Source organism: Pseudophryne corroboree, chromosome 4 (assembly GCF_028390025.1).
Source record: "Pseudophryne corroboree isolate aPseCor3 chromosome 4, aPseCor3.hap2, whole genome shotgun sequence".
NCBI lineage: Eukaryota > Metazoa > Chordata > Amphibia > Anura > Myobatrachidae > Pseudophryne > Pseudophryne corroboree.
The window spans coordinates 63,265,528-63,291,377 of record NC_086447.1 but is presented as its reverse complement, the minus strand read 5'-3'; the positions used below and the strand labels follow the sequence as shown (position 1 = coordinate 63,291,377).

Genomic DNA, 25,850 nt, shown 5'->3' with positions numbered 1-25,850 from the left:
AACTCTGTTTCATAATTACCATATACTTGACATCAGTGTTTGGAGAATGTCAGTAGGTATGATATGGTAACTGCTGGTTAAATAAGGAAATACAGTATCCACAGAATATAATCTACCGCTGAGTTACATCACATTTAATAGAATGATCAATTATTTTTCATAATTGGTGTTAATTCTTGCCCATTACTGTAGAGTGCATTCATGCATTTGTTGGTGTTGGGCTCTTCTGAAGAGGTTACACACAGATAAGTAAGAATCTATATTTTGCAAAACATGGAGATGCCGGGGATTGAACCCGGGGCCTCATACATGCAAAGCATGCGCTCTACCACTGAGCTACATCCCCTTTGAGTTGGTGTGCTTTGATACCGAGCGATTGCTGTTCTGCATAGTACTCAAGTTCTACTACTTCCACTGTTCTAAGGTTAAACTCAGAGCACGGAGCAAAGATAACAATTATACCTTGCTGTATAGATTTCAAGGATACTGTAGGTATCATATGATAACTTTTATTTCAATGAGGAAACACAGATTCTGGGGAATATAATCTACCACTGAGCAACATCACATTTTATAGACTGGTCAATAATTTTTCATAGTTTGATTGAAACTTTTCCAATTTCTCTAGAGTATTTTAATGCATTTGTTGATCTGGAGAGGTTACATAGAGTTAAGAAAGAATCTACATTTTGCAAAACATGGAGATGCCGGGGATTGAACTCAGAGCCTCATACATGCGAAGCATGCGCTCTACCACTGAACTACATCCCCTGTGAAAATGTGTGGTACTCATTCGATTGCAGCTTTGCATTGTACTCAAGTTCTACTATTTTCTAGTGTTCTAAGGGTCATCTCAGAGTATAAAGCAATAAAAACCATTACACTTTGCCAGAGTTCAAGGACACCATAGTTTCCACAGCTGATGAGGATGCAAGTAGATGATCATTCCACACTTTAAATTGCTGTTAGACTTCTTCACCGGAGTCTGGGTTATCATCAGAATCCCCTACCTTATGTAATGAATGGCATGGATATTGATCAAGTATTGCCAAGTAGAGGACAGTCTTACATTCTGTTTTATCAGCAGTGTCAGAACTTGGAAGAAGGGCACATAGGATACAGGCTATGACTGCCTCCTGGGCATTGCTGACTAAGGCTTCACCAGGTATTTTGTACAGAGTTGATAGGTGTTTATCTTTTCATGCATTGATTGATCACTAATTACTTGACATTCAAGCCCAAATCCATCCTCCATAGGTTCACAATGTGTTTAAAGATGTCTGTCCTTCTTAATCAATTAGTTTTGCTGTATCGTGTGATTTGTTCTTTTATGAAACTACTGCTTTTATAGTTCATTTCGCAGTGAAATTAAAACTCTGTTTCATAATTACCATATACTTGACATCAGTGTTTGGAGAATGTCAGTAGGTATGATATGGTAACTGCTGGTTAAATAAGGAAACACAGTATCCACAGAATATAATCTACCACTGAGCTACATCACATTTAATAGAATGATCAATTATTTTTCATAATTGGTGTTAATTCTTGCCCATTACTGTAGAGTGCATTCATGCATTTGTTGGTCTTGGGCTCTTCTGAAGAGGTTACATACAGATAAGTAAGAATCTATATTTTGCAAAACATGGAGATGCTGGGGATTGAACACGGGGACTCATACATGCAAAGCATGCGCTCTACCACTGAGTAACATCCCCTTTGAGTTGGTGTGTTTTGATACCGAGCGATTGCTGTTCTGCATAGTACTCAAGTTCTACTACTTCCACTGTTCTAAGGTTAAACTCAGAGCACGGAGCAAAGATAACAATTATACCTTGCTGTATAGATTTCAAGGATACTGTAGGTATCATATGATAACTTTTATTTCAATGACGAAACACAGATTCTGGGGAATATAATCTACCACTGAGCAACATCACATTTTATAGACTGGTCAATAATTTTTCATAGTTTGATTGAAACTTTTCCAATTTCTCTAGAGTATTTTAATGCATTTGTTGATCTGGAGAGGTTACATAGAGTTAAGAAAGAATCTACATTTTGCAAAACATGGAGATGCTGGGGATTGAACCCGGGGCCTCATACATGCAAAGTATGTGCTCTACCACTGAGCTACATCCCCTGTAAAAAAGTGTGGCACTCATTCGATTGCAGCTTTGCATTGTACTCAAGTTCTACTATTTTCTAGTGTTCTAAGGGTCATCTCAGAGTATAAAGCAATAAAAACCATTACACTTTGCCAGAGTTCAAGGACACCATAGTTTCCACAGCTGATGAGGATGCAAGTAGATGATCATTCCACACTTTAAATTGCTGTTAGACTTCTTCACCGGAGTCTGGGTTATCATCAGAATCCCCTACCTTATGTAATGAATGGCATGGATATTGATCAAGTATTGCCAAGTAGAGGACAGTCTTACATTCTGTTTTATCAGCAGTGTCAGAACTTGGAAGAAGGCCCATAGGATACAGGCTATGACTGCCTCCTGGGCATTGCTGACTAAGGCTTCACCAGGTATTTTGTACAGAGTTGATATGTGTTTATCTTTTCATGCATTGATTGATCACTAATTACTTGACATTCAAGCCCAAATCCATCCTCCATAGGTTCACAATGTGTTTAAAGATGTATGTCCTTCTTAATCAATTAGTTTTGCTGTATCGTGTGATTTGTTCTTTTATGAAACTACTGCTTTTATAGTTAATTTCCCAGTGAAATTAAAACTCTGTTTCATAATTACCATATACTTGACATCAGTGTTTGGAGAATGTCAGTAGGTATGATATGGTAACTGCTGGTTAAATAAGGAAATACAGTATTCACAGAATATAATCTACCGCTGATTTACATCACATTTAATAGAATGATCAATTATTTTTCATAATTGGTGTTAATTCTTGCCCATTACTGTAGAGTGCATTCATGCATTTGTTGGTCTTGGGCTCTTCTGAAGAGGTTACACACAGATAAGTAAGAATCTATATTTTGCAAAACATGGAGATGCCGGGGATTGAACCCGGGGCCTCATACAAGCAAAGCATGCGCTCTACCACTGAGCTACATCCCCTTTGAGTTGGTGTGCTTTGATACCGAGCGATTGCTGTTCTGCATAGTACTCAAGTTCTACTACTTCCACTGTTCTAAGGTTAAACTCAGAGCACGGAGCAAAGATAACAATTATACCTTGCTGTATAGATTTCAAGGATACTGTAGGTATCATATGATAACTTTTATTTCAATGAGGAAACACAGATTCTGGGGAATATAATCTACCACTGAGCAACATCACATTTTATAGACTGGTCAATAATTTTTTATAGTTTGATTGAAACTTTTCCAATTTCTCTAGAGTATTTTAATGCATTTGTTGATCTGGAGAGGTTACATAGAGTTAAGAAAGAATCTACATTTTGCAAAACATGGAGATGCCGCGGATTGAACACGGGGCCTCATACATGCGAAGCATGCGCTCTACCACTGAGCTACATCCCCTGTGAAAAAATGTGGTACTCATTCGATTGCAGCTTTGCATTGTACTCAAGTTCTACTATTTTCTAGTGTTCTAAGGGTCATCTCAGAGTAGAAAGCAATAAAAACCATTACACTTTGCCAGAGTTCAAGGACACCATAGTTTCCACAGCTGATGAGGATGCAAGTAGATGATCATTCCACACTTTAAATTGCTGTTAGACTTCTTCACCGGAGTCTGGGTTATCATCAGAATCCCCTACCTTAAGTAATGAATGGCATGGATATTGATCAAGTATTGCCAAGTAGAGGACAGTCTTACATTCTGTTTTATCAGCAGTGTCAGAACTTGGATGAAGGGCACATAGGATACAGGCTATGACTGCCTCCTGGGCATTGCTGACTAAGGCTTCACCAGGTATTTTGTACAGAGTTGATACGTGTTTATCTTTTCATGCATTGATTGATCACTAATTACTTGACATTCAAGCCCAAATCCATCCTCCATAGGTTCACTATGTGTTTAAAGATGTCTGTCCTTCTTAATCAATTAGTTTTGCTGTATCGTGTGATTTGTTCTTTTATGAAACTACTGCTTTTATAGTTCATTTCCCAGTGAAATTAAAACTCTGTTTCATAATTACCATATACCATATACTTGACATCAGTGTTTGGAGAATGTCAGTAGGTATGATATGGTAACTGCTGGTTAAATAAGGAAACACAGTATCCACAGAATATAATCTACCACTGAGCTACATCACATTTAATAGAATGATCAATTATTTTTCATAATTGGTGTTAATTCTTGCCCATTACTGTAGAGTGCATTCATGCATTTGTTGGTCTTGGGCTCTTCTGAAGAGGTTACATACAGATAAGTAAGAATCTATATTTTGCAAAACATGGAGATGTTGGGGATTGAACCCAGGGCCTCATACATGCAAAGCATGCGCTCTACCACTGAGCTTCATCCCCTTTGAGTTGGTGTGTTTTGATACCGAGCGATTGCCGTTCTGCATAGTACTCAAGTTCTACTACTTCCACTGTTCTAAGGTTAAACTCAGAGCACGGAGCAAAGATAACAATTATACCTTGCTGTATAGATTTCAAGGATACTGTAGGTATCATATGATAACTTTTATTTCAATGAGGAAGCACAGATTCTGGGGAATATAATCTACCACTGCGCAACATCACATTTTATAGACTGGTCAATAATTTTTTATAGTTTGATTGAATCTTTTCCAATTTCTCTAGAGTATTTTAATGCATTTGTTGATCTGGAGAGGTTACATAGAGTTAAGAAAGAATCTACATTTTGCAAAACATGGAGATGCCGGGGATTGAACTCGGAGCCTCATACATACGAAGCATGCGCTCTACCACTGAACTACATCCCCTGTGAAAATGTGTGGTACTCATTCGATTGCAGCTTTGCATTGTACTCAAGTTCTACTATTTTCTAGTGTTCTAAGGGTCATCTCAGAGTATAAAGCAATAAAAACCATTACACTTTGCCAGAGTTCAAGGACACCATAGTTTCCACAGCTGATGAGGATGCAAGTAGATGATCATTCCACACTTTAAATTGCTGTTAGACTTCTTCACCGGAGTCTGGGTTATCATCAGAATCCCCTACCTTATGTAATGAATGGCATGGATATTGATCAAGTATTGCCAAGTAGAGGACAGTCTTACATTCTGTTTTATCAGCAGTGTCAGAACTTGGAAGAAGGGCACATAGGATACAGGCTATGACTGCCTCCTGGGCATTGCTGACTAAGGCTTCACCAGGTATTTTGTACAGAGTTGATACGTGTTTATCTTTTCATGCATTGATTGATCACTAATTACTTGACATTCAAGCCCAAATCCATCCTCCATAGGTTCACAATGTGTTTAAAGATGTCTGTCCTTCTTAATCAATTAGTTTTGCTGTATCGTGTGATTTGTTCTTTTATGAAACTACTGCTTTTATAGTTCATTTCCCAGTGAAATTAAAACTCTGTTTCATAATTACCATATACTTGACATCAGTGTTTGGAGAATGTCAGTAGGTATGATATGGTAACTGCTGGTTAAATAAGGAAACACAGTATCCACAGAATATAATCTACCACTGAGCTACATCACATTTAATAGAATGATCAATTATTTTTCATAATTGGTGTTAATTCTTGCCCATTACTGTAGAGTGCATTCATGCATTTGTTGGTCTTGGGCTCTTCTGAAGAGGTTACATACAGATAAGTAAGAATCTATATTTTGCAAAACATGGAGATGCTGGGGATTGAACCCGGGGACTCATACATGCAAAGCATGCGCTCTACCACTGAGTAACATCCCCTTTGAGTTGGTGTGTTTTGATACCGAGCGATTGCTGTTCTGCATAGTACTCAAGTTCTACTACTTCCACTGTTCTAAGGTTAAACTCAGAGCACGGAGCAAAGATAACAATTATACCTTGCTGTATAGATTTCAAGGATACTGTAGGTATCATATGATAACTTTTATTTCAATGACGAAACACAGATTCTGGGGAATATAATCTACCACTGAGCAACATCACATTTTATAGACTGGTCAATAATTTTTCATAGTTTGATTGAAACTTTTCCAATTTCTCTAGAGTATTTTAATGCATTTGTTGATCTGGAGAGGTTACATAGAGTTAAGAAAGAATCTACATTTTGCAAAACATGGAGATGCTGGGGATTGAACCCGGGGCCTCATACATGCAAAGTATGTGCTCTACTACTGAGCTACATCCCCTGTAAAAAAGTGTGGCACTCATTCGATTGCAGCTTTGCATTGTACTCAAGTTCTACTATTTTCTAGTGTTCTAAGGGTCATCTCAGAGTATAAAGCAATAAAAACCATTACACTTTGCCAGAGTTCAAGGACACCATAGTTTCCACAGCTGATGAGGATGCAAGTAGATGATCATTCCACACTTTAAATTGCTGTTAGACTTCTTCACCGGAGTCTGGGTTATCATCAGAATCCCCTACCTTATGTAATGAATGGCATGGATATTGATCAAGTATTGCCAAGTAGAGGACAGTCTTACATTCTGTTTTATCAGCAGTGTCAGAACTTGGAAGAAGGCCCATAGGATACAGGCTATGACTGCCTCCTGGGCATTGCTGACTAAGGCTTCACCAGGTATTTTGTACAGAGTTGATATGTGTTTATCTTTTCATGCATTGATTGATCACTAATTACTTGACATTCAAGCCCAAATCCATCCTCCATAGGTTCACAATGTGTTTAAAGATGTCTGTCCTTCTTAATCAATTAGTTTTGCTGTATCGTGTGATTTGTTCTTTTATGAAACTACTGCTTTTATAGTTCATTTCCCAGTGAAATTAAAACTCTGTTTCATAATTACCATATACTTGACATCAGTGTTTGGAGAATGTCAGTAGGTATGATATGGTAACTGCTGGTTAAATAAGGAAATACAGTATCCACAGAATATAATCTACCGCTGAGTTACATCACATTTAATAGAATGATCAATTATTTTTCATAATTGGTGTTAATTCTTGCCCATTACTGTAGAGTGCATTCATGCATTTGTTGGTCTTGGGCTCTTCTGAAGAGGTTACATACAGATAAGTAAGAATCTATATTTTGCAAAACATGGAGATGTTGGGGATTGAACCCAGGGCCTCATACATGCAAAGCATGCGCTCTACCACTGAGCTACATCCCCTTTGAGTTGGTGTGCTTTGATACCGAGCGATTGCTGTTCTGCATAGTACTCAAGTTCTACTACTTCCACTGTTCTAAGGTTAAACTCAGAGCACGGAGCAAAGATAACAATTATACCTTGCTGTATAGATTTCAAGGATACTGTAGGTATCATATGATAACTTTTATTTCAATGAGGAAGCACAGATTCTGGGGAATATAATCTACCACTGCGCAACATCACATTTTATAGACTGGTCAATAATTTTTTATAGTTTGATTGAATCTTTTCCAATTTCTCTAGAGTATTTTAATGCATTTGTTGATCTGGAGAGGTTACATAGAGTTAAGAAAGAATCTACATTTTGCAAAACATGGAGATGCCGGGGATTGAACTCGGAGCCTCATACATACGAAGCATGCGCTCTACCACTGAACTACATCCCCTGTGAAAATGTGTGGTACTCATTCGATTGCAGCTTTGCATTGTACTCAAGTTCTACTATTTTCTAGTGTTCTAAGGGTCATCTCAGAGTATAAAGCAATAAAAACCATTACACTTTGCCAGAGTTCAAGGACACCATAGTTTCCACAGCTGATGAGGATGCAAGTAGATGATCATTCCACACTTTAAATTGCTGTTAGACTTCTTCACCGGAGTCTGGGTTATCATCAGAATCCCCTACCTTATGTAATGAATGGCATGGATATTGATCAAGTATTGCCAAGTAGAGGACAGTCTTACATTCTGTTTTATCAGCAGTGTCAGAACTTGGAAGAAGGGCACATAGGATACAGGCTATGACTGCCTCCTGGGCATTGCTGACTAAGGCTTCACCAGGTATTTTGTACAGAGTTGATACGTGTTTATCTTTTCATGCATTGATTGATCACTAATTACTTGACATTCAAGCCCAAATCCATCCTCCATAGGTTCACAATGTGTTTAAAGATGTCTGTCCTTCTTAATCAATTAGTTTTGCTGTATCGTGTGATTTGTTCTTTTATGAAACTACTGCTTTTATAGTTCATTTCCCAGTGAAATTAAAACTCTGTTTCATAATTACCATATACTTGACATCAGTGTTTGGAGAATGTCAGTAGGTATGATATGGTAACTGCTGGTTAAATAAGGAAACACAGTATCCACAGAATATAATCTACCACTGAGCTACATCACATTTAATAGAATGATCAATTATTTTTCATAATTGGTGTTAATTCTTGCCCATTACTGTAGAGTGCATTCATGCATTTGTTGGTCTTGGGCTCTTCTGAAGAGGTTACATACAGATAAGTAAGAATCTATATTTTGCAAAACATGGAGATGCTGGGGATTGAACCCGGGGACTCATACATGCAAAGCATGCGCTCTACCACTGAGTAACATCCCCTTTGAGTTGGTGTGTTTTGATACCGAGCGATTGCTGTTCTGCATAGTACTCAAGTTCTACTACTTCCACTGTTCTAAGGTTAAACTCAGAGCACGGAGCAAAGATAACAATTATACCTTGCTGTATAGATTTCAAGGATACTGTAGGTATCATATGATAACTTTTATTTCAATGACGAAACACAGATTCTGGGGAATATAATCTACCACTGAGCAACATCACATTTTATAGACTGGTCAATAATTTTTCATAGTTTGATTGAAACTTTTCCAATTTCTCTAGAGTATTTTAATGCATTTGTTGATCTGGAGAGGTTACATAGAGTTAAGAAAGAATCTACATTTTGCAAAACATGGAGATGCTGGGGATTGAACCCGGGGCCTCATACATGCAAAGTATGTGCTCTACTACTGAGCTACATCCCCTGTAAAAAAGTGTGGCACTCATTCGATTGCAGCTTTGCATTGTACTCAAGTTCTACTATTTTCTAGTGTTCTAAGGGTCATCTCAGAGTATAAAGCAATAAAAACCATTACACTTTGCCAGAGTTCAAGGACACCATAGTTTCCACAGCTGATGAGGATGCAAGTAGATGATCATTCCACACTTTAAATTGCTGTTAGACTTCTTCACCGGAGTCTGGGTTATCATCAGAATCCCCTACCTTATGTAATGAATGGCATGGATATTGATCAAGTATTGCCAAGTAGAGGACAGTCTTACATTCTGTTTTATCAGCAGTGTCAGAACTTGGAAGAAGGCCCATAGGATACAGGCTATGACTGCCTCCTGGGCATTGCTGACTAAGGCTTCACCAGGTATTTTGTACAGAGTTGATATGTGTTTATCTTTTCATGCATTGATTGATCACTAATTACTTGACATTCAAGCCCAAATCCATCCTCCATAGGTTCACAATGTGTTTAAAGATGTCTGTCCTTCTTAATCAATTAGTTTTGCTGTATCGTGTGATTTGTTCTTTTATGAAACTACTGCTTTTATAGTTCATTTCCCAGTGAAATTAAAACTCTGTTTCATAATTACCATATACTTGACATCAGTGTTTGGAGAATGTCAGTAGGTATGATATGGTAACTGCTGGTTAAATAAGGAAATACAGTATCCACAGAATATAATCTACCGCTGAGTTACATCACATTTAATAGAATGATCAATTATTTTTCATAATTGGTGTTAATTCTTGCCCATTACTGTAGAGTGCATTCATGCATTTGTTGGTCTTGGGCTCTTCTGAAGAGGTTACATACAGATAAGTAAGAATCTATATTTTGCAAAACATGGAGATGTTGGGGATTGAACCCAGGGCCTCATACATGCAAAGCATGCGCTCTACCACTGAGCTACATCCCCTTTGAGTTGGTGTGCTTTGATACCGAGCGATTGCTGTTCTGCATAGTACTCAAGTTCTACTACTTCCACTGTTCTAAGGTTAAACTCAGAGCACGGAGCAAAGATAACAATTATACCTTGCTGTATAGATTTCAAGGATACTGTAGGTATCATATGATAACTTTTATTTCAATGAGGAAACACAGATTCTGGGGAATATAATCTACCACTGAGCAACATCACATTTTATAGACTGGTCAATAATTTTTCAAAGTTTGATTGAAACTTTTCCAATTTCTCTAGAGTATTTTAATGCATTTGTTGATCTGGAGAGGTTACATAGAGTTAAGAAAGAATCTACATTTTGCAAAACATGGAGATGCCGTGGATTGAACACGGGGCCTCATACATGCGAAGCATGCGCTCTACCACTGAGCTACATCCCCTGTGAAAAAATGTGGTACTCATTCGATTGCAGCTTTGCATTGTACTCAAGTTCTACTATTTTCTAGTGTTCTAAGGGTCATCTCAGAGTAGAAAGCAATAAAAACCATTACACTTTGCCAGAGTTCAAGGACACCATAGTTTCCACAGCTGATGAGGATGCAAGTAGATGATCATTCCACACTTTAAATTGCTGTTAGACTTCTTCACCGGAGTCTGGGTTATCATCAGAATCCCCTACCTTATGTAATGAATGGCATGGATATTGATCAAGTATTGCCAAGTAGAGGACAGTCTTACATTCTGTTTTATCAGCAGTGTCAGAACTTGGAAGAAGGGCACATAGGATACAGGCTATGATTGCCTCCTGGGCATTGCTGACTAAGGCTTCACCAGGTATTTTGTACAGAGTTGATACGTGTTTATCTTTTCATGCATTGATTGATCACTAATTACTTGACATTCAAGCCCAAATCCATCCTCCATAGGTTCACAATGTGTTTAAAGATGTCTGTCCTTCTTAATCAATTAGTTTTGCTGTATCGTGTGATTTGTTCTTTTATGAAACTACTGCTTTTATAGTTCATTTCCCAGTGAAATTAAAACTCTGTTTCATAATTACCATATACTTGACATCAGTGTTTGGAGAATGTCAGTAGGTATGATATGGTAACTGCTGGTTAAATAAGGAAACACAGTATCCACAGAATATAATCTACCACTGAGCTACATCACATTTAATAGAATGATCAATTATTTTTCATAATTGGTGTTAATTCTTGCCCATTACTGTAGAGTGCATTCATGCATTTGTTGGTCTTGGGCTCTTCTGAAGAGGTTACATACAGATAAGTAAGAATCTATATTTTGCAAAACATGGAGATGCTGGGGATTGAACCCGGGGACTCATACATGCAAAGCATGCGCTCTACCACTGAGTAACATCCCCTTTGAGTTGGTGTGTTTTGATACTGAGCGATTGCTGTTCTGCATAGTACTCAAGTTCTACTACTTCCACTGTTCTAAGGTTAAACTCAGAGCACGGAGCAAAGATAACAATTATACCTTGCTGTATAGATTTCAAGGATACTGTAGGTATCATATGATAACTTTTATTTCAATGACGAAACACAGATTCTGGGGAATATAATCTACCACTGAGCAACATCACATTTTATAGACTGGTCAATAATTTTTCATAGTTTGATTGAAACTTTTCCAATTTCTCTAGAGTATTTTAATGCATTTGTTGATCTGGAGAGGTTACATAGAGTTAAGAAAGAATCTACATTTTGCAAAACATGGAGATGCTGGGGATTGAACCTGGGGCCTCATACATGCAAAGTATGTGCTCTACTACTGAGCTACATCCCCTGTAAAAAAGTGTGGCACTCATTCGATTGCAGCTTTGCATTGTACTCAAGTTCTACTATTTTCTAGTGTTCTAAGGGTCATCTCAGAGTATAAAGCAATAAAAACCATTACACTTTGCCAGAGTTCAAGGACACCATAGTTTCCACAGCTGATGAGGATGCAAGTAGATGATCATTCCACACTTTAAATTGCTGTTAGACTTCTTCACCGGAGTCTGGGTTATCATCAGAATCCCCTACCTTATGTAATGAATGGCATGGATATTGATCAAGTATTGCCAAGTAGAGGACAGTCTTACATTCTGTTTTATCAGCAGTGTCAGAACTTGGAAGAAGGCCCATAGGATACAGGCTATGACTGCCTCCTGGGCATTGCTGACTAAGGCTTCACCAGGTATTTTGTACAGAGTTGATATGTGTTTATCTTTTCATGCATTGATTGATCACTAATTACTTGACATTCAAGCCCAAATCCATCCTCCATAGGTTCACAATGTGTTTAAAGATGTCTGTCCTTCTTAATCAATTAGTTTTGCTGTATCGTGTGATTTGTTCTTTTATGAAACTACTGCTTTTATAGTTCATTTCCCAGTGAAATTAAAACTCTGTTTCATAATTACCATATACTTGACATCAGTGTTTGGAGAATGTCAGTAGGTATGATATGGTAACTGCTGGTTAAATAAGGAAATACAGTATCCACAGAATATAATCTACCGCTGAGTTACATCACATTTAATAGAATGATCAATTATTTTTCATAATTGGTGTTAATTCTTGCCCATTACTGTAGAGTGCATTCATGCATTTGTTGGTCTTGGGCTCTTCTGAAGAGGTTACACACAGATAAGTAAGAATCTATATTTTGCAAAACATGGAGATGCCGGGGATTGAACCCGGGGCCTCATACATGCAAAGCATGCGCTCTACCACTGAGCTACATCCCCTTTGAGTTGGTGTGCTTTGATACCGAGCGATTGCTGTTCTGCATAGTACTCAAGTTCTACTACTTCCACTGTTCTAAGGTTAAACTCAGAGCACGGAGCAAAGATAACAATTATACCTTGCTGTATAGATTTCAAGGATACTGTAGGTATCATATGATAACTTTTATTTCAATGAGGAAACACAGATTCTGGGGAATATAATCTACCACTGAGCAACATCACATTTTATAGACTGGTCAATAATTTTTCATAGTTTGATTGAAACTTTTCCAATTTCTCTAGAGTATTTTAATGCATTTGTTGATCTGGAGAGGTTACATAGAGTTAAGAAAGAATCTACATTTTGCAAAACATGGAGATGCCGGGGATTGAACTCGGAGCCTCATACATGCGAAGCATGCGCTCTACCACTGAACTACATCCCCTGTGAAAATGTGTGGTACTCATTCGATTGCAGCTTTGCATTGTACTCAAGTTCTACTATTTTCTAATGTTCTAAGGGTCATCTCAGAGTATAAAGCAATAAAAACCATTACACTTTGCCAGAGTTCAAGGACACCATAGTTTCCACAGCTGATGAGGATGCAAGTAGATGATCATTCCACACTTTAAATTGCTGTTAGACTTCTTCACCGGAGTCTGGGTTATCATCAGAATCCCCTACCTTATGTAATGAATGGCATGGATATTGATCAAGTATTGCCAAGTAGAGGACAGTCTTACATTCTGTTTTATCAGCAGTGTCAGAACTTGGAAGAAGGGCACATAGGATACAGGCTATGACTGCCTCCTGGGCATTGCTGACTAAGGCTTCACCAGGTATTTTGTACAGAGTTGATAGGTGTTTATCTTTTCATGCATTGATTGATCACTAATTACTTGACATTCAAGCCCAAATCCATCCTCCATAGGTTCACAATGTGTTTAAAGATGTCTGTCCTTCTTAATCAATTAGTTTTGCTGTATCGTGTGATTTGTTCTTTTATGAAACTACTGCTTTTATAGTTCATTTCGCAGTGAAATTAAAACTCTGTTTCATAATTACCATATACTTGACATCAGTGTTTGGAGAATGTCAGTAGGTATGATATGGTAACTGCTGGTTAAATAAGGAAACACAGTATCCACAGAATATAATCTACCACTGAGCTACATCACATTTAATAGAATGATCAATTATTTTTCATAATTGGTGTTAATTCTTGCCCATTACTGTAGAGTGCATTCATGCATTTGTTGGTCTTGGGCTCTTCTGAAGAGGTTACATACAGATAAGTAAGAATCTATATTTTGCAAAACATGGAGATGCTGGGGATTGAACCCGGGGCCTCATACATGCAAAGCATGCGCTCTACCACTGAGTAACATCCCCTTTGAGTTGGTGTGTTTTGATACCGAGCGATTGCTGTTCTGCATAGTACTCAAGTTCTACTACTTCCACTGTTCTAAGGTTAAACTCAGAGCACGGAGCAAAGATAACAATTATACCTTGCTGTATAGATTTCAAGGATACTGTAGGTATCATATGATAACTTTTATTTCAATGACGAAACACAGATTCTGGGGAATATAATCTACCACTGAGCAACATCACATTTTATAGACTGGTCAATAATTTTTCATAGTTTGATTGAAACTTTTCCAATTTCTCTAGAGTATTTTAATGCATTTGTTGATCTGGAGAGGTTACATAGAGTTAAGAAAGAATCTACATTTTGCAAAACATGGAGATGCTGGGGAATGAACCCGGGGCCTCATACATGCAAAGTATGTGCTCTACCACTGAGCTACATCCCCTATAAAAAAGTGTGGCACTCATTCGATTGCAGCTTTGCATTGTACTCAAGTTCTACTATTTTCTAGTGTTCTAACGGTCATCTCAGAGTATAAAGCAATAAAAACCATTACACTTTGCCAGAGTTCAAGGACACCATAGTTTCCACAGCTGATGAGGATGCAAGTAGATGATCATTCCACACTTTAAATTGCTGTTAGACTTCTTCACCGGAGTCTGGGTTATCATCAGAATCCCCTACCTTATGTAATGAATGGCATGGATATTGATCAAGTATTGCCAAGTAGAGGACAGTCTTACATTCTGTTTTATCAGCAGTGTCAGAACTTGGAAGAAGGCCCATAGGATACAGGCTATGACTGCCTCCTGGGCATTGCTGACTAAGGCTTCACCAGGTATTTTGTACAGAGTTGATATGTGTTTATCTTTTCATGCATTGATTGATCACTAATTACTTGACATTCAAGCCCAAATCCATCCTCCATAGGTTCACAATGTGTTTAAAGATGTCTGTCCTTCTTAATCAATTAGTTTTGCTGTATCGTGTGATTTGTTCTTTTATGAAACTACTGCTTTTATAGTTCATTTCCCAGTGAAATTAAAACTCTGTTTCATAATTACCATATACTTGACATCAGTGTTTGGAGAATGTCAGTAGGTATGATATGGTAACTGCTGGTTAAATAAGGAAATACAGTATCCACAGAATATAATCTACCGCTGAGTTACATCACATTTAATAGAATGATCAATTATTTTTCATAATTGGTGTTAATTCTTGCCCATTACTGTAGAGTGCATTAATGCATTTGTTGGTCTTGGGCTCTTCTGAAGAGGTTACACACAGATAAGTAAGAATATATATTTTGCAAAACATGGAGATGCCGGGGATTGAACCCGGGGCCTCATACATGCAAAGCATGCGCTCTACCACTGAGCTACATCCCCTTTGAGTTGGTGTGCTTTGATACCGAGCGATTGCTGTTCTGCATAGTACTCAAGTTCTACTACTTCCACTGTTCTAAGGTTAAACTCAGAGCACGGAGCAAAGATAACAATTATACCTTGCTGTATAGATTTCAAGGATACTGTAGGTATCATATGATAACTTTTATTTCAATGAGGAAACACAGATTCTGGGGAATATAATCTACCACTGAGCAACATCACATTTTATAGACTGGTCAATAATTTTTCAAAGTTTGATTGAAACTTTTCCAATTTCTCTAGAGTATTTTAATGCATTTGTTGATCTGGAGAGGTTACATAGAGTTAAGAAAGAATCTACATTTTGCAAAACATGGAGATGCCGGGGATTGAAGCCGGGGCCTCATACATGCGAAGCATGCGCTCTACCACTATACTACATCCCCTGTGAAAAAGTGTGGTACTCATTCGATTGCAGCTTTGCATTGTACTCAAGTTCTACTATTTTCTAGTGTTCTAAGGGTCATCTCAGAGTATAAAGCAATAAAAACCATTACACTTTGCCAGAGTTCAAGGACACCATAGTTTCCACAGCTGATGAGGATGCAAGTAGATGATCATTCCACACTTTAAATTGCTGTTAGACTTCTTCACCGGAGTCTGGGTTATCATCAGAATCCCCTACCTTATGTAATGAATGGCATGGATATTGATCAAGTATTGCCAAGTAGAGGACAGTCTTACATTCTGTTTTATCAGCAGTGTCAGAACTTGGAAGAAGGGCACATAGGATACAGGCTATGACTGCCTCCTGGGCATTGCTGACTATGGCTTCACCAGGTATTTTGTACAGAGTTGATATTTGTTTATCTTTTCATGCATTGATTGATCACTAATTACTTGACATTCAAGCCCAAATCCATCCTCCATAGGTTCACAATGTGTTTAAAGATGTCTGTCCTTCTTAATCAATTAGTTTTGCTGTATCGTGTGATTTGTTCTTTTATGAAACTACTGCTTTTATAGTTCATTTCCCAGTGAAATTAAAACTCTGTTTCATAATTACCATATACTTGACATCAGTGTTTGGAGAATGTCAGTAGGTATGATATGGTAACTGCTGGTTAAATAAGGAAACACAGTATCCACAGAATATAATCTACCACTGAGCTACATCACATTTAATAGAATGATCAATTATTTTTCATAATTGGTGTTAATTCTTGCCCATTACTGTAGAGTGCATTCATGCATTTGTTGGTCTTGGGCTCTTCTGAAGAGGTTGCATACAGATAAGTAAGAATCTATATTTTGCAAAACATGGAGATGCTGGGGATTGAACCCGGGGCCTCATACATGCAAAGCATGCGCTCTACCACTGAGCTACATCCCCTTTGAGTTGGTGTGTATTGATACCGAGCGATTGCTGTTCTGCATAGTACTCAAGTTCTACTACTTCCACTGTTCTAAGGTTAAACTCAGAGCACGGAGCAAAGATAACAATTATACCTTGCTGTATAGATTTCAAGGATACTGTAGGTATCATATGATAACTTTTATTTCAATGAGGAAACACAGATTCTGGGGAATATAATCTACCACTGAGCAACATCACATTTTATAGACTGGTCAATAATTTTTCATAGCTTGATTGAAACTTTTCCAATTTCTCTAGAGTATTTTAATGCATTTGTTGATCTGGAGAGGTTACATAGAGTTAAGAAAGAATCTACATTTTGCAAAACATGGAGATGCCGGGGATTGAAGCCGGGCCCTCATACATGCCAAGCATGCGCTCTACCACTGAGCTACATCCCCTGTGAAAAAGTGTGGTACTCATTCGATTGCAGCTTTGCATTGTACTCAAGTTCTACTATTTTCTAGTGTTCTAAGGGTCATCTCAGAGTATAAAGCAATAAAAACCATTACACTTTGCCAGAGTTCAAGGACACCATAGTTTCCACAGCTGATGAGGATGCAAGTAGATGATCATTCCACACTTTAAATTGCTGTTAGACTTCTTCACCGGAGTCTGGGTTATCATCAGAATCCCCTACCTTATGTAATGAATGGCATGGATATTGATCAAGTATTGCCAAGTAGAGGACAGTCTTACATTCTGTTTTATCAGCAGTGTCAGAACTTGGAAGAAGGGCACATAGGATACAGGCTATGACTGCCTCCTGGGCATTGCTGACTAAGGCTTCACCAGGTATTTTGTACAGAGTTGATATGTGTTTATCTTTTCATGCATTGATTGATCACTAATTACTTGACATTCAAGCCCAAATCCATCCTCCATAGGTTCACAATGTGTTTAAAGATGTCTGTCCTTCTTAATCAATTAGTTTTGCTGTATCGTGTGATTTGTTCTTTTATGAAACTACTGCTTTTATAGTTCATTTCCCAGTGAAATTAAAACTCTGTTTCATAATTACCATATACTTGACATCAGTGTTTGGAGAATGTCAGTAGGTATGATATGGTAACTGCTGGTTAAATAAGGAAACACAGTATCCACAGAATATAATCTACCACTGAGCTACATCACATTTAATAGAATGATCAATTATTTTTCACAATTGGTGTTAATTCTTGCCCATTACTGTAGAGTGCATTCATGCATTTGTTGGTCTTGGGATCTTCTGAAGACGTTGCATACAGATAAGTAAGAATCTATATTTTGCAAAACATGGAGATGCTGGGGATTGAACCCGGGGCCTCATACATGCAAAGCATGCGCTCTACCACTGAGCTACATCCCCTTTGAATTGGTGTGTATTGATACCGAGCGATTGCTGTTCTGCATAGTACTCAAGTTCTACTACTTCCACTGTTCTAAGGTTAAACTCAGAGCACGGAGCAAACATAACAATTATACCTTGCTGTATAGATTTCAAGGATACTGTAGGTATCATATGATAACTTTTATTTCAATGAGGAAACACAGATTCTGGGGAATATAATCTACCACTGAGCAACATCACATTTTATAGACTGGTCAATAATTTTTCATAGTTTGATTGAAACTTTTCCAATTTCTCTAGAGTATTTTAATGCATTTGTTGATCTGGAGAGGTTACATAGAGTTAAGAAAGAATCTACATTTTGCAAAACATGGAGATGCCGGGGATTGAAGCCGGGGCCTCATACATGCGAAGCATGCACTCTACCACTGAGCTACATCCCCTGTGAAAAAGTGTGGTACTCATTCGATTGCAGCTTTGCATTGTACTCAAGTTGTACTATTTTCTAGTGGTCTAAGGGTCATCTCAGAGTATAAAGCAATAAAAACCATTACACTTTGCCAGAGTTCAAGGACACCATAGTTTCCACAGCTGATGAGGATGCAAGTAGATGATCATTCCACACTTTAAATTGCTGTTAGACTTCTTCACCGGAGTCTGGGTTATCATCAGAATCCCATTCCTTATGTAATGAATGGCATGGATATTGATCAAGTATTGCCAAGTAGAGGACAGTCTTACATTCTGTTTTATCAGCAGTGTCAGAACTTGGAAGAAGGGCACATAGGATACAGGCTATGACTGCCTCCTGGGCATTGCTGACTAAGGCTTCACCAGGTATTTTGTACAGAGTTGATATGTGTTTATCTTTTCATGCATTGATTGATCACTAATTACTTGACATTCAAGCCCAAATCCATCCTCTATAGGTTCACAATGTGTTTAAAGATGTCTGTCCTTCTTAATCAATTAGTTTTGCTGTATCGTGTGATTTGTTCTTTTATGAAACTACTGCTTTTATAGTTCATTTCCCAGTGAAATTAAAACTCTGTTTCATAATTACCATATACTTGACATCAGTGTTTGGAGAATGTAAGTAGGTATGATATGGTAACTGCTGGTTAAATAAGGAAACACAGTATCCACAGAATATAATCTACCGCTGAGCTACATCACATTTAATAGAATGATCAATTATTTTTCATAATTGGTGTTAATTCTTGCCCATTACTGTAGAGTGCATTCATGCATTTGTTGGTCTTGGGCTCTTCTGAAGAGGTTACATACAGATAAGTAAGAATCTATATTTTGCAAAACATGGAGACGCTGGGGATTGAACCCGGGGCCTCATACATGCAAAGCATGCACTCTACCACTGAGCTACATCCCCTTTGAGTTGGGGTGTATTGATACCGAGCGATTGCTGTTCTGCATAGTACTCAAGTTCTACTACTTCCACTGTTCTAAGGTTAAACTCAGAGCACGGAGCAAAGATAACAATTATACCTTGCTGTATAGATTTCAAGGATACTGTAGGTATCATATGATAACTTTTAATTCAATGAGAAAACACAGATTCTGGGGAATATAATCTACCACTGAGCAACATCACATTTTATAGACTGTTCAATAATTTTTCATAGTTTGATTGAAACTTTTCCAATTTCTCTAGAGTATTTTAATGCATTTGTTGATCTGGAGAGGTTACATAGAGTTAAGAAAGAATCTACATTTTGCAAAACATGGAGATGCCGGGGATTGAAGCCGGGGCCTCATACATGCGAAGCATGCGCTCTACCACTGAGCTACATTCCCTGTGAAAAAGTGTGGTACTCATTCGATTGCAGCTTTGCAAATGTAACCCTGATTTAGGGTTTAAACAACACTTATACTGAGGTAGTTATAATATGGTGACTAAAATGGAGTATAAGCATATATATTATTCATATAAAAGTTAATGGATGTTGTAATACTGTATGCATGTTTTGAGGTAAATAATACAGTTCACATATATGTAATTGTATGTACATTGATGTAAATGTAGTGGTGAATACAATTAAGGCTTATTTTATGGTTTCACAGTGTATCTAAAGGGTTAATGTCCTTAAGCTCCTAACTGTCAATCACCTAGTGGGGTGATTGCCAGTGGGCGGGGCATCTCCTCAGAGTGGGTCATGTGACTACTAGAGAGGGGTGGAGAGGTGCTGTGAGTGTAGCTGGGGGAGAGACTGCATATCCCTTGGTGAGGGGACATAGTTTTTTGCTGCTCCGGCCGTCGCCCGCATTAGAGCTGAGCGGTATACATTGCGGCGGCCGGAGGGGGCTTAGTGTGTGTAGCCAGAACAGGGCTTCCTTACTGTAAAGGTGGTGACAGCAGCATTGAGACTCAGCACTGTTCATAGAACCCGGCATCAGCGCTAGTCAACTCACCCAGCAGTATTGGAAGGGCGCACCTATGACAGGGAGACAGAGAGGGTTCCTTCCTACCTATTACCGGTACAGACTCTGACAGCCACAACAAAGAAGCCAGGACCAGCAGCAGAGGCTCCATTCTGTGTGGCTGTAAGTGTAAGGGAGGAGTCGGGGGAGCATCCTGCAGCAGCATCACTAGATCGTAGAAGTGTGAGTGTATAATCCAGCCATTTATATTACCCCTACACTAAGCACAGCAAGCCATAGGTGACTATGGTACATAGTCAATTTCATATTGGACTAAGGACTCCAGGGCTAGGCCGCAATAATGGCTATTAAGCAGGAGGATAGTAATGGTCACAGTAGTCAGTGACCTATAATTACAGTTCCATGTATGGCTTAATCATAGTGCTAAGGAGAAGGTAGAAAGCACTGGATATATATATGTAACAGGAGGAGTGGAGTGAAACTTGAACTGTTTAACGCTTCATAAATAGTTTTAAAGCTCCCAACATATATCAGCATCACATCAGTCAAAGGAGAGCCAGAGACATTGTTCCGCAGCGCTAAATAGAAGGTAACACCCTAAAGCTGCCACCTAATGTGTGTATTTATGCCCCTGAATTAGCAGAATTAGAGTCAAGGACATTAAAGGTAGCCATACTACAGTGACATTGAATGCATGTTAAAGCCTCTTAGCCACAAAGGATTAGAATATCATCCCGATTCAAGGACTAGCTTGTGGCACTTTAATACAACTGTGTTATATGTATATTCGTGAACCCGTAAGAAGGACTGACACGTAAGAGACTATTAGTTTTAAAGTTAAAGGATTTGAGCTCGCTGTGACTATGATAAGAGAAACCATCTCTTGCAGATATATTTAATATAGACTCATCCTAAGAGACAACAATAATTTGAGGCATACAGGAATCGAAAAGCTATATATGCTCTGAAATATAGAAAGCATCAGCTACTTCAAATGGACACAAGGACGCAGCATAACAAAGGTTTATCATACCAGCTTCTTAGGAGTTTAGTTTAATACTGGACAACTACGGTAACATTTTTACTGAGGAAAGGATACAGATTCCTTGGTAATCAACTGTTGATGTTACTATCTATGAGCTAAATAGATACTTTCTGTTATCTACCAAGGAGGAACTATAAGTAACCTTATAGGAGAAAGTAATCGCTACCATATGTAGACTGAGCCAAACATCATTCTCTTTAACTGAAGGGAGAACTGATAGTTGATACTAAAACATAGTGTCAGACATTCTGTATTAACTGCTGTTATTTTTAGGAAGTTTACGGGCCCTTAGAGTGCACTATCATATTAAGAGTACCCGGGTCACTCTAACACCTAAGGGTGTCTTGAAAAGAAAAAGGATTTGTTGTATTGCATGCAGGTACTGTGTATAGGCCTAATTGTCAGGGGGTTAGCATGGATTAATGACTTATAGGGGAATGTGTAATTGATGAAATGTTAATGTATACTTAATCCATTTGGTACTGGTCATTAAAGTGTTATACTTGCCATGTGTGTCTGGTCTGTCTGGAAGTTGATCTGAAGATCCAGGAAGAAAGAGACAGGTATATTAGATAATATATCTATGATATAAGGGAAACATCCCCTAAGGATAGAGATCAGGCTTACTCAAGCAAGCCTTAACGGTAGTTAAATACTACACATAGCTTGAGTGGAGGCACAACTATTAGGTAACCATCCCTTAATAGAATACATAGACAGCTCTCGTTCAAGGTATTGAGGGTAGGGTTACATTTTGGAGGCACTGCTGAGATAGAAGTTACACTTAGGCCCTGTTACACCACAAGTGTCAGCTGCCATTAATTATTATTGATAAAGTCCTCACATCCCTAAAAATAAAATACAAACATGGGAAAGAAGCAAAGGAACAGGGAGAAGGTTGGACATAAAGCCATTGCTGTATCAGTTGGGAGAGTTGAAGCCAATAGAGAATGTAAAAGTATGGACAAACAAGAGTACCATAAGGGACCAGGCTTAAAGGAAGAGGTGACATGCAAGTTTGTGGGAACTTTTGTAAATAACCTAGGTGTGAAAAATGAAAAAATATTAGATGTCCCTGTAGAGTTGGAGAAGAGAAAGAAAAAATCAAAGGACAAGAAAGTCAGACTTGATCCCCACCTAAAGGATAGTGAGGGAGGTGTTAGTGACAACCTTGCTCATACTTTGGTCGCTAACATGGATTATGGAGTGATAGGAGATAAGAATGTTCTACCACTGAAAGAGAGAGTTCCAGGGGAAGTGAAGATAGATGTAGGTATACAGAAATTAGAAACTGTGCTAAAGCAAATAGCTGAGGATTATAAGAAACATGGACAATTAGTATTAGCTCTGCCAAAAGATCAACAGAAGGACCTGCTTTCCCTGTTTCCAACTTCCATTGAGGAACCAACAAGAAGAGATAGCCCAGTGGATCTACAGACCCCGATAGAGGTGATAAGACATATAGCACTGGACAGGTCTAAACATATTTATCAGTTGTTGGAGGTTCTAGATGAAACCCGATGGAAGCTAAAAGAAGAACAGATGTTTAACATCAAAATTGATGAGAGGAACAAAGAGCTTGAAAGAGAACTTTGGTTTATACAGAGAGAGATGGAAACCATGGCATCTGATGAAAGACAAACCAGAGTGGATCAGGAGCAACAAAAGTTGATAATGTACCAGCAGCAGGAAAACAATATTCATTCTCTGGAATCAAAAATAACTGAGTTGTCTGAATTATTGGAAGTGGGTAAAGAAACTGAAAAGGAGGATCATATTCGTCTCAATGAAATGAAAGAAAGACTGTCTCAGCTAGAATCTGAGAATAAAATACTCAAGGATGCCAACTTCCTAAACAACTGTCCTGAAGACAGTATCCATGAATTTTCTATGCGACCGGATACTAAGGACATAGCATTACAGACTGAGGTAGTGGATGGTATATTGCTGAGACAATCTTCTATGAATAAAGTTGATAGTAAAGGGACACAGTATATGTCTCTTAAAATGACTGGCACAGTAATATGGTTCCATGTGAAGAAAGGCTATGGCTTCATTAAAAGGCATGACACCGGAGAAGACATATTTGTACATTGGACATCCATAACGAAGAATAACCCCCTAAAACTGTTGTACAGTGTAGGAGATGGAGAGAAAGTAGAATTTGAAGTGTTGGAAGGGGAAAAGGGTGTACATGCAGCAAATGTGACTGGCATAGGTGGAGTACCAGTAAAAGGGAGTCGATTTGCTCCAAACCGACGAGGATCATACAGTTATTGTTATCAATCACGAGAAAAAGCGGTTGATGAAGGAAGTGCATATTCAGAACAAAGGCAAGGGAGAGATCCAGCTCCATGTCATCCTTCTACAACCTTACATTACCGACCTCTCTCGAGATTCAATGGTAGAGTAAATCAGTCCCAGGATCAAGAAACGGAAAATTCAGATGCTAAAGACTTGATAACTTTAGAAGCTTCGTCAGAGAAAGAAACTAGTCTCAGTGACAATCGTAGTGAGGTACATGATAACTTTACCCTAGCACAATCTCTTAAATCTTCCATCCGAAGTCCAGTACTAAAAGAAGTCAATAAATCAGGTGTAGAAGAGCAAGGGAAACCAGCACGATCAGAGAACACTATCCCTGGGAGGCATGAAGGCTATGTAGTTCCATCCCTCCCTATTTGGCCAACAGTTAAAATGGTTGAGATGAGGTGGCTTGCTAATGGATGTGAATGAATATATACTATTTTAGCATAGTGAGTAAGGTAGATGGTGCATTGGCACCTAAAGATGTTAAACAGTGACAATGCACCAGGGGGAGAAATGTAACCCTGATTTAGGGTTTAAACAACACTTATACTGAGGTAGTTATAATATGGTGACTAAAATGGAGTATAAGCATATATATTATTCATATAAAAGTTAATGGATGTTGTAATACTGTATGCATGTTTTGAGGTAAATAATACAGTTCACATATATGTAATTGTATGTACATTGATGTAAATGTAGTGGTGAATACAATTAAGGCTTATTTTATGGTTTCACAGTGTATCTAAAGGGTTAATGTCCTTAAGCTCCTAACTGTCAATCACCTAGTGGGGTTATTGCCAGTGGGCGGGGCATCACCTCAGAGTGGGTCATGTGACTACTAGAGAGGGGTGGAGAGGTGCTGTGAGTGTAGCTGGGGGAGAGACTGCATATCCCTTGGTGAGGGGACATAGTTTTTTGCTGCTCCTGCCGTCGCCCGCATTAGAGCTGAGCGGTATACATTGCGGCGGCCAGAGGGGGCTTAGTGTGTGTAGCCAGAACAGGGCTTCCTTACTGTAAAGGTGGTGACAGCAGCATTGAGACTCAGCACTGTTCATAGAACCCGGCATCAGCGCTAGTCAACTCACCCAGCAGTATTGGAAGAGCGCACCTATGACAGGGAGACAGAGAGGGTTCCTTCCTACCTATTACCGGTACAGACTCTGACAGCCACAACAAAGAAGCCAGGACCAGCAGCAGAGGCTCCATTCTGTGTGGCTGTAAGTGTAAGGGAGGAGTCGGGGGAGCATCCTGCAGCAGCATCACTAGATCGTAGAAGTGTGAGTGTATAATCCAGCCATTTATATTACCCCTACACTAAGCACAGCAAGCCATAGGTGACTATGGTACATAGTCAATTTCATATTGGACTAAGGACTCCAGGGCTAGGCCGCAATAATGGCTATTAAGCAGGAGGATAGTAATGGTCACAGTAGTCAGTGACCTATAATTACAGTTCCATGTATGGCTTAATCATAGTGCTAAGGAGAAGGTAGAAAGCACTGGATATATATATGTAACAGGAGGAGTGGAGTGAAACTTGAACTGTTTAACGCTTCATAAATAGTTTTAAAGCTCCCAACATATATCAGCATCACATCAGTCAAAGGAGAGCCAGAGACATTGTTCCGCAGCGCTAAATAGAAGGTAACACCCTAAAGCTGCCACCTAATGTGTGTATTTATGCCCCTGAATTAGCAGAATTAGAGTCAAGGACATTAAAGGTAGCCATACTACAGTGACATTGGATGCATGTTAAAGCCTCTTAGCCACAAAGGATTAGAATATCATCCCGATTCAAGGACTAGCTTGTGGCACTTTATTACAACTGTGTTATATGTATATTCGTGAACCCGTAAGAAAGACTGACACGTAAGAGACTATTAGTTTTAAAGTTAAAGGATTTGAGCTCGCTGTGACTATGATAAG

The 25,850-nt window shown here is 38.6% G+C and overlaps 23 non-coding genes across 23 annotated transcripts; all 23 read right to left on the bottom strand.

Moving 5' to 3' along the window:
* Positions 1 to 274: 274 nt before the first annotated feature.
* Positions 275 to 346, bottom strand: TRNAA-UGC (transfer RNA alanine (anticodon UGC)). Its single transcript has one exon. It is a non-coding gene; the product is annotated as a tRNA-Ala (tRNA).
* A 353-nt stretch (positions 347 to 699) lies between these two features.
* Positions 700 to 771, bottom strand: TRNAA-CGC (transfer RNA alanine (anticodon CGC)). Its single transcript has one exon. It is a non-coding gene; the product is annotated as a tRNA-Ala (tRNA).
* A 1,300-nt stretch (positions 772 to 2,071) lies between these two features.
* On the bottom strand, positions 2,072 to 2,143 carry TRNAA-UGC (transfer RNA alanine (anticodon UGC)). Its single transcript has one exon. It is a non-coding gene; the product is annotated as a tRNA-Ala (tRNA).
* Positions 2,144 to 3,017: 874 nt separating this feature from the next.
* TRNAA-UGC (transfer RNA alanine (anticodon UGC)) lies at positions 3,018 to 3,089 on the bottom strand. The gene has a single exon. It is a non-coding gene; the product is annotated as a tRNA-Ala (tRNA).
* A 353-nt stretch (positions 3,090 to 3,442) lies between these two features.
* TRNAA-CGC (transfer RNA alanine (anticodon CGC)) lies at positions 3,443 to 3,514 on the bottom strand. The gene has a single exon. It is a non-coding gene; the product is annotated as a tRNA-Ala (tRNA).
* Positions 3,515 to 4,396: 882 nt separating this feature from the next.
* TRNAA-UGC (transfer RNA alanine (anticodon UGC)) lies at positions 4,397 to 4,468 on the bottom strand. The gene has a single exon. It is a non-coding gene; the product is annotated as a tRNA-Ala (tRNA).
* Positions 4,469 to 4,821: 353 nt separating this feature from the next.
* TRNAT-CGU (transfer RNA threonine (anticodon CGU)) lies at positions 4,822 to 4,893 on the bottom strand. The gene has a single exon. It is a non-coding gene; the product is annotated as a tRNA-Thr (tRNA).
* A 1,300-nt stretch (positions 4,894 to 6,193) lies between these two features.
* TRNAA-UGC (transfer RNA alanine (anticodon UGC)) lies at positions 6,194 to 6,265 on the bottom strand. The gene has a single exon. It is a non-coding gene; the product is annotated as a tRNA-Ala (tRNA).
* An 874-nt stretch (positions 6,266 to 7,139) lies between these two features.
* TRNAA-UGC (transfer RNA alanine (anticodon UGC)) lies at positions 7,140 to 7,211 on the bottom strand. The gene has a single exon. It is a non-coding gene; the product is annotated as a tRNA-Ala (tRNA).
* Positions 7,212 to 7,564: 353 nt separating this feature from the next.
* Positions 7,565 to 7,636, bottom strand: TRNAT-CGU (transfer RNA threonine (anticodon CGU)). Its single transcript has one exon. It is a non-coding gene; the product is annotated as a tRNA-Thr (tRNA).
* A 1,300-nt stretch (positions 7,637 to 8,936) lies between these two features.
* On the bottom strand, positions 8,937 to 9,008 carry TRNAA-UGC (transfer RNA alanine (anticodon UGC)). The gene has a single exon. It is a non-coding gene; the product is annotated as a tRNA-Ala (tRNA).
* An 874-nt stretch (positions 9,009 to 9,882) lies between these two features.
* Positions 9,883 to 9,954, bottom strand: TRNAA-UGC (transfer RNA alanine (anticodon UGC)). Its single transcript has one exon. It is a non-coding gene; the product is annotated as a tRNA-Ala (tRNA).
* Positions 9,955 to 10,307: 353 nt separating this feature from the next.
* Positions 10,308 to 10,379, bottom strand: TRNAA-CGC (transfer RNA alanine (anticodon CGC)). The gene has a single exon. It is a non-coding gene; the product is annotated as a tRNA-Ala (tRNA).
* Positions 10,380 to 12,625: 2,246 nt separating this feature from the next.
* Positions 12,626 to 12,697, bottom strand: TRNAA-UGC (transfer RNA alanine (anticodon UGC)). The gene has a single exon. It is a non-coding gene; the product is annotated as a tRNA-Ala (tRNA).
* Positions 12,698 to 13,050: 353 nt separating this feature from the next.
* Positions 13,051 to 13,122, bottom strand: TRNAA-CGC (transfer RNA alanine (anticodon CGC)). Its single transcript has one exon. It is a non-coding gene; the product is annotated as a tRNA-Ala (tRNA).
* A 1,300-nt stretch (positions 13,123 to 14,422) lies between these two features.
* TRNAA-UGC (transfer RNA alanine (anticodon UGC)) lies at positions 14,423 to 14,494 on the bottom strand. Its single transcript has one exon. It is a non-coding gene; the product is annotated as a tRNA-Ala (tRNA).
* Positions 14,495 to 15,368: 874 nt separating this feature from the next.
* On the bottom strand, positions 15,369 to 15,440 carry TRNAA-UGC (transfer RNA alanine (anticodon UGC)). The gene has a single exon. It is a non-coding gene; the product is annotated as a tRNA-Ala (tRNA).
* Positions 15,441 to 16,740: 1,300 nt separating this feature from the next.
* Positions 16,741 to 16,812, bottom strand: TRNAA-UGC (transfer RNA alanine (anticodon UGC)). Its single transcript has one exon. It is a non-coding gene; the product is annotated as a tRNA-Ala (tRNA).
* A 353-nt stretch (positions 16,813 to 17,165) lies between these two features.
* Positions 17,166 to 17,237, bottom strand: TRNAA-GGC (transfer RNA alanine (anticodon GGC)). Its single transcript has one exon. It is a non-coding gene; the product is annotated as a tRNA-Ala (tRNA).
* An 875-nt stretch (positions 17,238 to 18,112) lies between these two features.
* On the bottom strand, positions 18,113 to 18,184 carry TRNAA-UGC (transfer RNA alanine (anticodon UGC)). The gene has a single exon. It is a non-coding gene; the product is annotated as a tRNA-Ala (tRNA).
* A 353-nt stretch (positions 18,185 to 18,537) lies between these two features.
* Positions 18,538 to 18,609, bottom strand: TRNAA-CGC (transfer RNA alanine (anticodon CGC)). Its single transcript has one exon. It is a non-coding gene; the product is annotated as a tRNA-Ala (tRNA).
* Positions 18,610 to 19,484: 875 nt separating this feature from the next.
* Positions 19,485 to 19,556, bottom strand: TRNAA-UGC (transfer RNA alanine (anticodon UGC)). The gene has a single exon. It is a non-coding gene; the product is annotated as a tRNA-Ala (tRNA).
* Positions 19,557 to 19,909: 353 nt separating this feature from the next.
* On the bottom strand, positions 19,910 to 19,981 carry TRNAA-CGC (transfer RNA alanine (anticodon CGC)). Its single transcript has one exon. It is a non-coding gene; the product is annotated as a tRNA-Ala (tRNA).
* Between the last annotated feature and the right edge of the window lie 5,869 nt (positions 19,982 to 25,850).